Source organism: Engystomops pustulosus, chromosome 1, assembly GCF_040894005.1.
Source record: "Engystomops pustulosus chromosome 1, aEngPut4.maternal, whole genome shotgun sequence".
NCBI classification, from domain to species: Eukaryota; Metazoa; Chordata; class Amphibia; order Anura; family Leptodactylidae; genus Engystomops; species Engystomops pustulosus.
In genome coordinates, this window is record NC_092411.1 from 65,258,374 (window position 1) to 65,269,400 (window position 11,027).

Consider the following 11,027-nt stretch of genomic DNA (forward strand, 5'->3'; position numbering starts at 1 on the left):
CCCAAAATGGTAACACTAAAAAAAGCATCTCATCCCACAAAAAAAAATGCCGTCACATGGCCCAAATAACGGAAAAGCAAAAATTTTATAGCCTTCAAAAGGGGGCAACGAGAAAACTAAAATCCTGGCAGCTGCAGGGTGCTCCTTCCCTTCTGCGCCTCGCTGTGCACCCATAAAACAAGACACAGCCACATGTGGGGGGTCTCTGCACTCAGGAGAAATTGTAGAATAAATGGTATGGTGGGTTTTCTCTTTTTATCTTTTGGAAATGTGTAAATTTTAGGGCTAAATGAACGTATAACCGACAAAATTTGACCTAAATTTCACCGCCATTTTGATTCAATTACTATGAAGATCTCAAGGGGTTAAAAATCTTTGTAAATGCTGTTTCTGATAGCTTGAGGGGTGCAGATTTGAAAATGGGTTGGTTATATAGGGTGGTTTTAATGCTAAATATGTAAAATTTAATTTCAAACAGTATTTATCCCCAAAATAGCCAATTCTGAAAATACGGAAAATTGCTATTCGATTTGTAAGCCGCGTAGCGTCAAAATAAATTATCCAGACATTTCAAAACTTATGAAAAAGTAAAGTAGACAAATGGGAAATGTTATTCGGCAAGTTATTTAGGTGGTAAATCGATCTGCCTGAAAATGCGGTGATTTCGAATTACGAAAATGGCAAATTTTTCTAAAAATTCATAATTTTTTTCTTTTTTTTGTAAATAAACGCAAAACTTATCAGCCAAAATTTACCACTAAAATGAAGTACAACATGTGGGGAAAAAACAATATCAGAATCGCTTTGATAAGTAACAGTGTTCAAAAGTTATTACCATATAAAAAGACGCAGGTCAGAATCCAAAAAATGGGACAGAGCCTTAAGCTGTAAAATGGCTGCGTCCTTACGGGGTTAAAATCTATTTTTTTGGATGATTCCTGTTCACTGGAGATACATGATCTGGAAAGTGTTATTTGGGTTAATTTCTGCAGACAGGTTTCCTTTTATACTGAAATGCCTTCCCATCATTTCTCATCTATCCGACTCCCAATTGTGTAAACCCCAACGAATTGAATTGGAAACAGGGGGGGAGTAAAAAAGGTTTATACTGAGTATGTCCTACCTCTTAGAGTGCAGAAACAGGACACGTCTGGCACTGTAAATACAAGGAATCATAGCTTAATCTTGCCAGAGACAGCTGAGTACTCAGAACAGCTACATGATTGAGAAGACAGCTATTGTTGATTGGTAAATATTTATGTAAATGTGGCCAACCCCTTTAACATATGATGTGTTATGAGCCATGTGACAGTTCTACTATTTCAAAGCGTGTACTGTATAATGAAAGTACTGTTAGCATTACTGCAACAATTAAAAGGAGCCTTTAATGTCAGCTGGACCTGCTGGGTGCACTGGCTTACAATAGATACCTGCATAATGATCCACTTTCTGATAAAGGGCCTATAGACCCTCAGGCATACAGATCATCTTAAAGAGAAGACATTATTGGGAGAGGACTATAAATCCCTTTTTTCTTCAGACTGACATAATGAAATAATTTGCAAGCGGGATTCTTTCTTTTATCAAATGGGAAGCTTGCTTAGTAGATGGTGCTAAATAGTCCATGGGAATGCATTTAAGTTCTTAAGGAGCTCCAATATCCAAATTTTCTATTTTTTACTTTTCAAATGATGAAGCAAATATATATTTCTGGTAGGGGCCCAGCTTATGTTGACTAAACATCAATATCCAAATTAGGGGTCTCAAACTTAATTTACCACAAAAAAATGACACAAAATTGACAAAAAAACACATTGGTGGCGTTTTTATTTTGAGCTGTTTTTACGGCTTTCATCCTGCGCTCCAAATGACACTTTCTCTGCACCAACCACGCCAGTAACACCGCCAGATCCAACCAGCGGTGAATGTTAGCATAATTGTAGGAAGTGGGGCAGGAACAGGGCCGACTCTCTCCGCTGGCGCCTGCGCGCCTTCACAACCACGTGGATGTGGAGTTCATACATAACTAATTGCAATTTCTTGCAGTGCACAAGAATTTGAGGGGGGTTAGAACAGGCTAGGAGTGGAATCTGTGGCAGATAAAAGCCAGGCAGCCCACAGGAATAAGTTAGGCAGCCACAAGCACCCCAAATGATTGTGAATGGTTGTGGACCAACACCCGGCAGCCGTTCAGCTGATATCAGCAGGCAGCTCCAGACAAGCACCAGAATGGAAGGTTGCTGCATTACCTGGCTTACACAGTGTATGGACCTGTAAACTTCCAGCTTTGTCCATTATTTTTTCCAGAGCTGCAGCTGATGACCTAAGGATGGGTCAATGACATCCTGATAAATCAGTTTATATATCAGCTGTTTACCTCCAACAGAATATAGCAACAGTGTAACCAAATATATTAAGTAGTATAAAATAGAGGTTATTCAACTCTTTAAAACTGATGATCTATCCCTAGGTGGGAGCCCCACAGTTTACCTCTTCTTGGACAGCACAGCTCCTTGTATTGTTCACATATAAAAGCAATGTAACACCAATTGTTACCTCTTACAACCAGATAGTAGCTGTAGGTGCATGGACACATGCAGCAATAATCTATGGTGACTTTTCTGGGCATGCATTATTATTATTATAATGATACCAAGGTGACTTTTGCATGAACACCAGTACAGGATAAGCACTGCTTGTGGCCACAGTGAAAACTGCATGCTATAATAATGGACCCCTGAAGTTAACCCCCTGCAGTAACACTGGTCTAGTTTGCCGACTCCAGTTGTTTATTATTAAATAGAATTAATAATGGCAATTTTTTTTTTGAGAATTCCCCAAAAACGTTAAAAAAAATATTACAACTTATATTTACAAATGTAGTAAAGAAATGAATAATTCATATTCACATAATAATTACTTCCTGGTGATGACCCTTAAAAGGGTCCTGTATTGAGTGAGGTTGTCACCTTCTTTGTACCTTCAGGAAAAATACAGCAGAGAACAATCGGAATGAAAAGCTTTGTATAATAAAGCCAGCAGAGGGCAGCAATACACACAATTAAAGTTATGTTCTGTTCACACAATAGTTTGGTCTAAGGTATTTATTTTTAAAGAAAAGTGGAGACATAATAAAAACATTAACCTCCATTGGAAACATCGGCGCACTGCTGCACACTCGCAGAAAGATAGAGTACACGTGTGGCACCATACCGCCATTGCAATCTATGGAGACGTATATGCGGCCGCACGTACATCCCCATGAACGGCCGTGTGAATGAGCCCATAAATTTACATAAATCACTATTTCCCAATACATAAAAAAATTCTCATCTACACTATAAAAAAATTTTTTTTGCAAAAGTCACTCCATTTGCCTGAGACTATACATATTATATATCAAAAGGGACCCACACAAAATAGGGAATTCATTTACAATGTTGCTATAATTTGGTAAAATGCCTTGAAATCATTAATGCCTTGTCATGAAGGGGTTAAGGAAACCGGATCCCCACATCTTGGCAGGATTTCCATGAGAGGATTCTGTTGCAGAGTGTAGACATGTCTAGCGAGTGAAATTAGTATTGAAGACTTCAACAAAATATATTTCTAATGGCATGATTGACAAGGAACTCATCAACAACCCATCCAATCCTCTAGCAGAGAAATAAAGTCATACTGTAGATACCCATAACATGTCCATAAATGTCCAATGTCCATAAATTATTACATAACTTAGTTATACACTCACCGGCCACTTTATTAGGTACACCTGTCCAACTGCTCGTTAACACTTAATTTCTAATCAGCCAATCTCATGGCGGCAATCAGTGCATTTAGGCATGTAGACATGGTCAAGACAATCTCCTGCAGTTCAAACCGAGCATCAGTATGGGGAAGAAAGGTGATTTGATGCCTTTGAACGTGGCATGGTTGTTGGTGCCAGAAGGGCTGGTCTGAGTATTTCAGAAACTGCTGATCTACTGGGATTATCACACACAACCATCTCTAGGGTTTACAGAGAATGGTCCGAAAAAGAAAAAACATCCAGTGAGCGGCACTTCTGTGGGCGGAAATGCCTTGTTGATGCCAGAGGTCAGAGGAGAATGGACAGACTGGTTCGAGCTGATAGAAAGGCAACAGTGACTCAAATCGCCACCCGTTACAACCAAGGTAGGCAGAAGAGCATCTCTGAACGCACAGTACGTCGAACTTTGAGGCAGATTGGCTACAGCAGCAGAAGACCACACCAGGTGCCACTCCTTTCAGCTAAGAACAGGAAACTGAGGCTACAATTTGCACAAGCTCATCGAAATTGGACAGTAAAAGATTGGAAAAACGTTGCCTGGTCTGATGAGTCTCGATTTCTGCTGCGACATTCGGATGGTAGGGTCAGAATTTGGCGTCAACAACATGAAAGCATGGATCCATCCTGCCTTGTATCAACGGTTCAGGCTGGTGGTGGTGGTGTCATGGTGTGGGGAATATTTTCTTGGCACTCTTTGGGCCCCTTGGTACCAATTGAGCATCGTTGCAACGTCACAGCCTACCTGAGTATTGTTGCTGACCATGTCCATCCCTTTATGACCACAATGTACCCAACATCTGATGGCTACTTTCAGCAGGATAATGCGCCATGTCATAAAGCTGGAATCATCTCAGACTGGTTTCTTGAACATGACAATGAGGTCACTGTACTCAAATGGCCTCCACAGTCACCAGATCTCAATCCAATAGAGCATCTTTGGGATGTGGTGGAACGGGAGATTCGCATCATGGATGTGCAGCCGACAAATCTGCGGCAACTGTGTGATGCCATCATGTCAATATGGACCAAAATCTCTGAGGAATGCTTCTAGCACCTTGTTGAATCTATGCCACAAAGAATTGAGGCAGTTCTGAAGGCAAAAGGGGGTCCAACCCGTTACTAGCATGGTGTACCTAATAAAGTGGCCGGTGAGTGTATGTCATAAGGAGAAAAGACACAATGGAAAAGACCATGGAAGGTCATGACACTAGCTGAAATCTATAGGTAATTAGAAAGGAAAATAATATCAGCAAATAATATCAGCCTACATGGAGCCATGCTGTTATTTCATGTGATCAGATACATACATGATGTACAGTTTGTTAAAGTCACTCTGGTCACCTGACATGAATATAACACTGGACACCATGTAAAAAAAAATTGCCACAATTAGGAAGATTTGATAGCGGCCAGGCCCCCTTTGTTGCTCTAGATACATCAAGAGATTTAGTCCTCCTGATGTTTCCAGAGGACTGGAATAATTTTTCCTAAAAACATTTGCTCTTTCACTCACACAAGGACAGAGCTCACAGTGACATCAGCCGGGGAGGTAGGAGTAGTAAAGGAGCACAAAGGTGGGGGCTGAGAGCTGAGTTAGCAGCACAGACAAGTCACATTTTTTTTAATGCATCTAAACCCAAACAAACCTGGGACTCAGAACAGGATTTTGTCAGGGTACAAAGTAATTTAAAAGACTTATTTTTTAACTACGATTATTTTGTAATGCAAATTTACAGAAAAGGCAGAAAGACATCTTTGCAATCCAGTTCTAATAAGCTTCTGCTACCTGAGAAAAATAGGTCCCAGGTAACAGGTTCCCTTTAAAATCATTCCTTTATTATAAAAAAAACAAGAGGATTGGTTAAATTACCTGTCAATTAACTAGTCCCTTTAAATTACAGCTGTTACTGGCGGCTCCCGCCCCAGGTAGAAAACGAACTCCGTGTTGGGAATGTGTAGAATTCCAGAGTAGTCCCAGATAGGGGATTCATGTTGAGAAGCAGCTTAGCACAGTAAACGGAGTTCCTACACCATAAGTAGTACTCCGTTGATCGTTACTTACTTACCTTCATGTGTAATCAGTGTGTGCCGGCTCACTTGTATCTGTTAGTGACAGTGCGTGTATACCTCTACTGAAACAAGGAGTGTGCAGGTAAGGAAAAAAGTTCATACCAAATACAGCTTTATTGTATATGAAAACAAGTGTAGAAAACAATACTTGTGATAGTTAAAACATTAAAGCATTGAAAATCTAAATTTAGATAACCAGCTCTTACCTTGCTAACCCTTTTTTCGCTATAGGTTTTACCCTTGTGTTGTTGATTGATTCATGTATCTTCCGACTTTTATTTTGATTGATACCATCACTACATCTATGGGCTTGTATCTCTTTGATGTACAGGTGTTTTTTTCATTTTACCTACTGATATAGGTGTTTATTGCAAGATTTACTTATTGACACATGACAGTGGTGTGTATTATGGTGGAGCTATTGTGCCCAACGTAGTACTAGGTTGATGGATACTTACCCTATGTATGATCAGTGCGTGCCATCTGACAAGCATTCCTAGCTGTGCCTCAGGCATACTCCGAATCTGACATACGATATTAAAGGAGCGTTGTTTGCCATTGCTGTATGTGTGTTTATAGATAGTAAAAATAAACACACATAACATTGCCCAAGAGTGTTTTTCTAGTCAGTGCCATAGAAACTCTCCGGACCCACGAGATTCTATCACAAGAACACGATCAATACTGCTTTGTGTTGCAGGTGCCCATTACATCTGCATTGCAGATATGCATTTACAATGCATTACAATTTACATTACAATGTAATTGTGTGTTATAACTTAACTTGCACCCTAAAAGAATCATCTGTGTAGTCCTAGGGGTTGGGCTTTGATTTGGATACGTTTTAAAAAGCAATAGATGACTTGTCTGTGCTGCTCACTCCTCAGCTCTCAGCCCCCGCCTTTGTGCTCTGGTACAGCTCCAGTACAGCTCCTTCCTCTTGCTCCTTCACACAATTTTATTTTAATGCAAATGCTTGGAGATGGCAGAAAGGCAGATTTTCACTGCAGTTGTAATGGCTTCTACAACCTTTCTTTAGTGAAAATGTGGTGACTGGTGACATGTTCTCTTTAATAAACACAGTGATAATATATACATTTAATACTTCTAGAGAGCAATCCATTTTGTTAATAATGCCATTAGCCTGCACCAGGCCGCCTCTTACCGCTCAACAATAGCCTTGTTAACAACAGGACTATAGGTATTCTTATACAAGGGGATTTACTGTTATTGTTAGGGGACAATCCTCCTGTACCCCATCTCAGTAAGGGGAACCTACTCTGTAATAATTTTGTGACTAAAAAAAGATGGACACAAAAATTGCTTTAAGTCCTTTTATTGAATAAATATAATGTCGAAAACATTTAACAATTTACGAATAAAAGTTACTTTTACACTCACATCTTTTCCTACTATACGCTGACCTCTACTGTTGAAGTCTGCTAATACTGCAATATGAAGCTTATTTAACATTCTCTTATAAGTCAGTTTACAGCAAAGTCCTGCCATTAGATCTTATGAAATGTCCTCCCAAAATACTCGTCACCGACTCCCTAGGTAAACGGTTTCTATAGAGAACCTGCAATGTCTAGACAGTTAATGGCCCGGTTAAATACTGCTATACTGTGCCCACAAAGTCCTTTCTCACAAGTAATGAAAGTGAATGCTCTTGTACTCCATGGTTGCAATAACTTCATGTAAAGTTTGGCACTGTTGGCAGTAAATAGAGTTGCATTGTGACCCCAAGGATATGGTGACTTCGAGTTGTAAAACAATCCAGATTCCCTGAAAGTCACGGACGCAACAATGTGACTCCATTTGCTGAGGCCATAGGCACACAACCGTGGTTGGTCTGCAGGGGCGGATTTAGACTGCCATGCGCCACATGAATATTATATCTCCTACAAGTCCGGAATTCACTTCCTACATATGATACTAGAATCAAACTTCTTGGAGAAAGGATGATATGTCCCATCTGCCTGCCTTCACCTTCCCTAAATCCCATCACTAATCACTCATACCGGAACCCGTGTGCACAGTCTGCACTGTCCCCCATATCCTCTTTCACCTGTCCAAACCTGGCTACTAACCACTATAATCACACTGTCAGAAGCGCGCTAGATGAGATGGCACCGCTCACTATCCGAAATTTTCAACACAGACGCAAGCAACCTTGGCACACCAAGCAAACTTGTTTCCTTTGCAAGTGCTCCAGGATTGCCGAACGTCTGTGAAAAAAATCGCGCACATCTGCAGACTTTTTACACTTCAAATTTATGCTAAAAACCTATAACTCTGCCCTTTACCTTGCTAAACAGGTCTACTTCACTAATATTATACCGTCTCTTCCTAACAACCCCAAAAGGCTCTTTGATACTCTTCACTTCCTACTAACACCAAAGGTGCAGCCACCTGTCACAGACCTTTGAGCTGAAGATCTGGCCACCTACTTTAACCCCTTAGGGACGTGGCCATTTTTCGTTTTTGCATTTTCATTTTTCACTCTCCACCTTCAAAAATCTGTAACTTTTTTATTTTTCCATGTAAAGAGCTGTGTTTGGGCTTGTTTTCTGCGTAACAAATTGCACTTCATAGTGATGGTATTGAATATTCCATGCCGTGTACTGGGAAGCGGGAAAAAAATTCTGAATGCAGTGAAAATTATGAAAAAACGCATTTGCGCCATATTCTTGTGGGCTCGTATTTTACAGCTTTCACTGAGCGCCCCAAATGACATGTCTACTTTATTCTTTGGTTCGTTATGATCACGAGAATACCAAATTTGTATAGGTTTTATAATGTTTTCATACACTTAAAAAAATTAAACCTGTACAAAAAAAAATTCTTAATTTTGCCATATTCTGGCACTAATAACTTTTTCATACTTCAGTGCACGGAGCTGTGGGCTATGTCATTTTTTGCGACTTTTGATGACGTTTTTAATGCTATCATTTTGAGGACTGCACGACCTTTTGATCACTTTTTATTGAATTTTTAACATTTTTCAAAATGGCAAAAACGTGGCATTTTCTACTTTGGGTGCCATTTTCCGTTACGGGGTTAAACGCCGGGAAAAACTGCTAATATATTTTGATAGATCGGACATTTTGGGACGCGATGATACCAAACATGTTTTTGATTCTTACAGTTTATTTGCTTTTATATGTGATCTAGGGAAAGGGGGGTGATTTAAACCTTTACTTTTTTTTTACTATTTTTTCAGTCGCGAAGGTGTTAAGGATAAAATTGATTTTGTCAGGAAATAATTGCTCAATCGACTTACCCCACTAATCCCCTTCCTTCCGGTACCTCACCTTGTTCATTCTCTTTCTTTGAGCCAATCACAGTGGAAGAAGGGTCCAGGCTCCTCTCCATTGCTCGACCCACTACCTGTATCAGTGACCCCATCCCCTCACATCTCGTAGTCTTTCTCCGCAGCAGTCACTTCTCTCCTCACTAAAATCTTCAACCTCTCTCTCTCTTCTGGTGTTGTCCCCTCTTCTTTCAAGCATGCTATTGTCACCCCTTTACATGCGTCTCAGAAACATCTCCAGAATCCGTCCATTTCTGACAATTGAAACTTCTAAAATGCTAATTGTTGTGCTTATTCACTCTCGACTAGACTACTGTAACTCCCTACTACTCGGTCTTTCACTCACTAAACTCTCTCCTCTACAATCTATTCTTAATGCAGCAGCCAGGCTCGTTTTTCAAACGAAACGCTACACGGATACCTCCAGTTTGTGCCAATCACTGCACTGGCTGCCTGTCTCCTTCTGTATTCAGTTTAAAATAATAACCCTCATCCACAAAGCTCTGAATAATGCTGCACCTCCCAATCTCTCATCTCAGTCTACCGCCCAACCCGTGCTCTTCGATCTGCCAGTGATATTAGATTAATCTGTACCCTAATTCATACTGCTCATGCACGTATCCAGGACTTCACCCGAGTTGCACCAATTCTCTGGAATGCCCTTCCCCGGACTCTCAGACTAATACCCACCCTCCAGAGTTTAAAACGTGCTCTTAAAACCCATCTCTTTAGGCAAGCCTATCACACTCGCTAACTGCATGAAATGTCAACTCTCTACTAATCCATCCTATGTCCTATCTCCTGTCTGTTATCCAGCAAACACCAGATATATACCAAGTTCCAGGCTTCTCTTTGGTCACTTTCACCTTGGACCTTGTAAATAAGATGGCGGCTGATGGCTGGTTCAAGCAGCAGAATTTTTATTTATTAAATTATTTTATATTGTTCCCTTATAAAAAAATGGCTGGAGCATTATACAATTTCTTTTAGCTCTTGTGTCACCCCCTCATCCTCATAGACTGTAAGCTCCTTTTGTTCCATATGACTGTTTGTTCTGTGTAATGTAATATTATATCTGTATATATCCCCTATGATTTGTAAAGCGCTACGGAATTTGATGGCGCTATATGGATAAAGATTATTATTATTATTAATCCTGCATCATGTCCTAAGACTTGTTGTAGGTCATGCTTGATGTCAAGGTAACTAAAAGATGAGTGGTTTTCCTTCTCCCGTCCTTTGTATATTTTCCCACCATTACATCCTCTAGTACACCATTACATCCTCTAGTACTCCATTACATCCTCTAGTACTCCATTACATCCTCTAGTACTCCATTACATCCTCTAGTACTCCATTACATCCTCTAGTACACCACTACATCCTCTAGTACACCACTACATCCTCTAGTACACCATTACATCCTCTAGTACATACACCATTACATCCTCTAGTACTCCATTACATCCTCTAGTACTCCACTACATCCTCTAGTACTCCATTACATCCTCTAGTACTCCATTACATCCTCTAGTACTCCACTACATCCTCTAGTACTCCACTACATCCTCTAGTACTCCACTACATCCTCTAGTACTCCACTACATCCTCTAGTACTCCACTACATCCTCTAGTACTCCACTACATCCTCTAGTACTCCACTACATCCTCTAGTACTCCACTACATCCTCTAGTACTCCACTACATCCTCTAGTACTCCACTACATCCTCTAGTACTCCACTACATCCTCTAGTACTCCACTACATCCTCTAGTACTCCACTACATCCTCTAGTACTCCACTACATCCGCTAGTACTCCACTACATCCTCTAGTA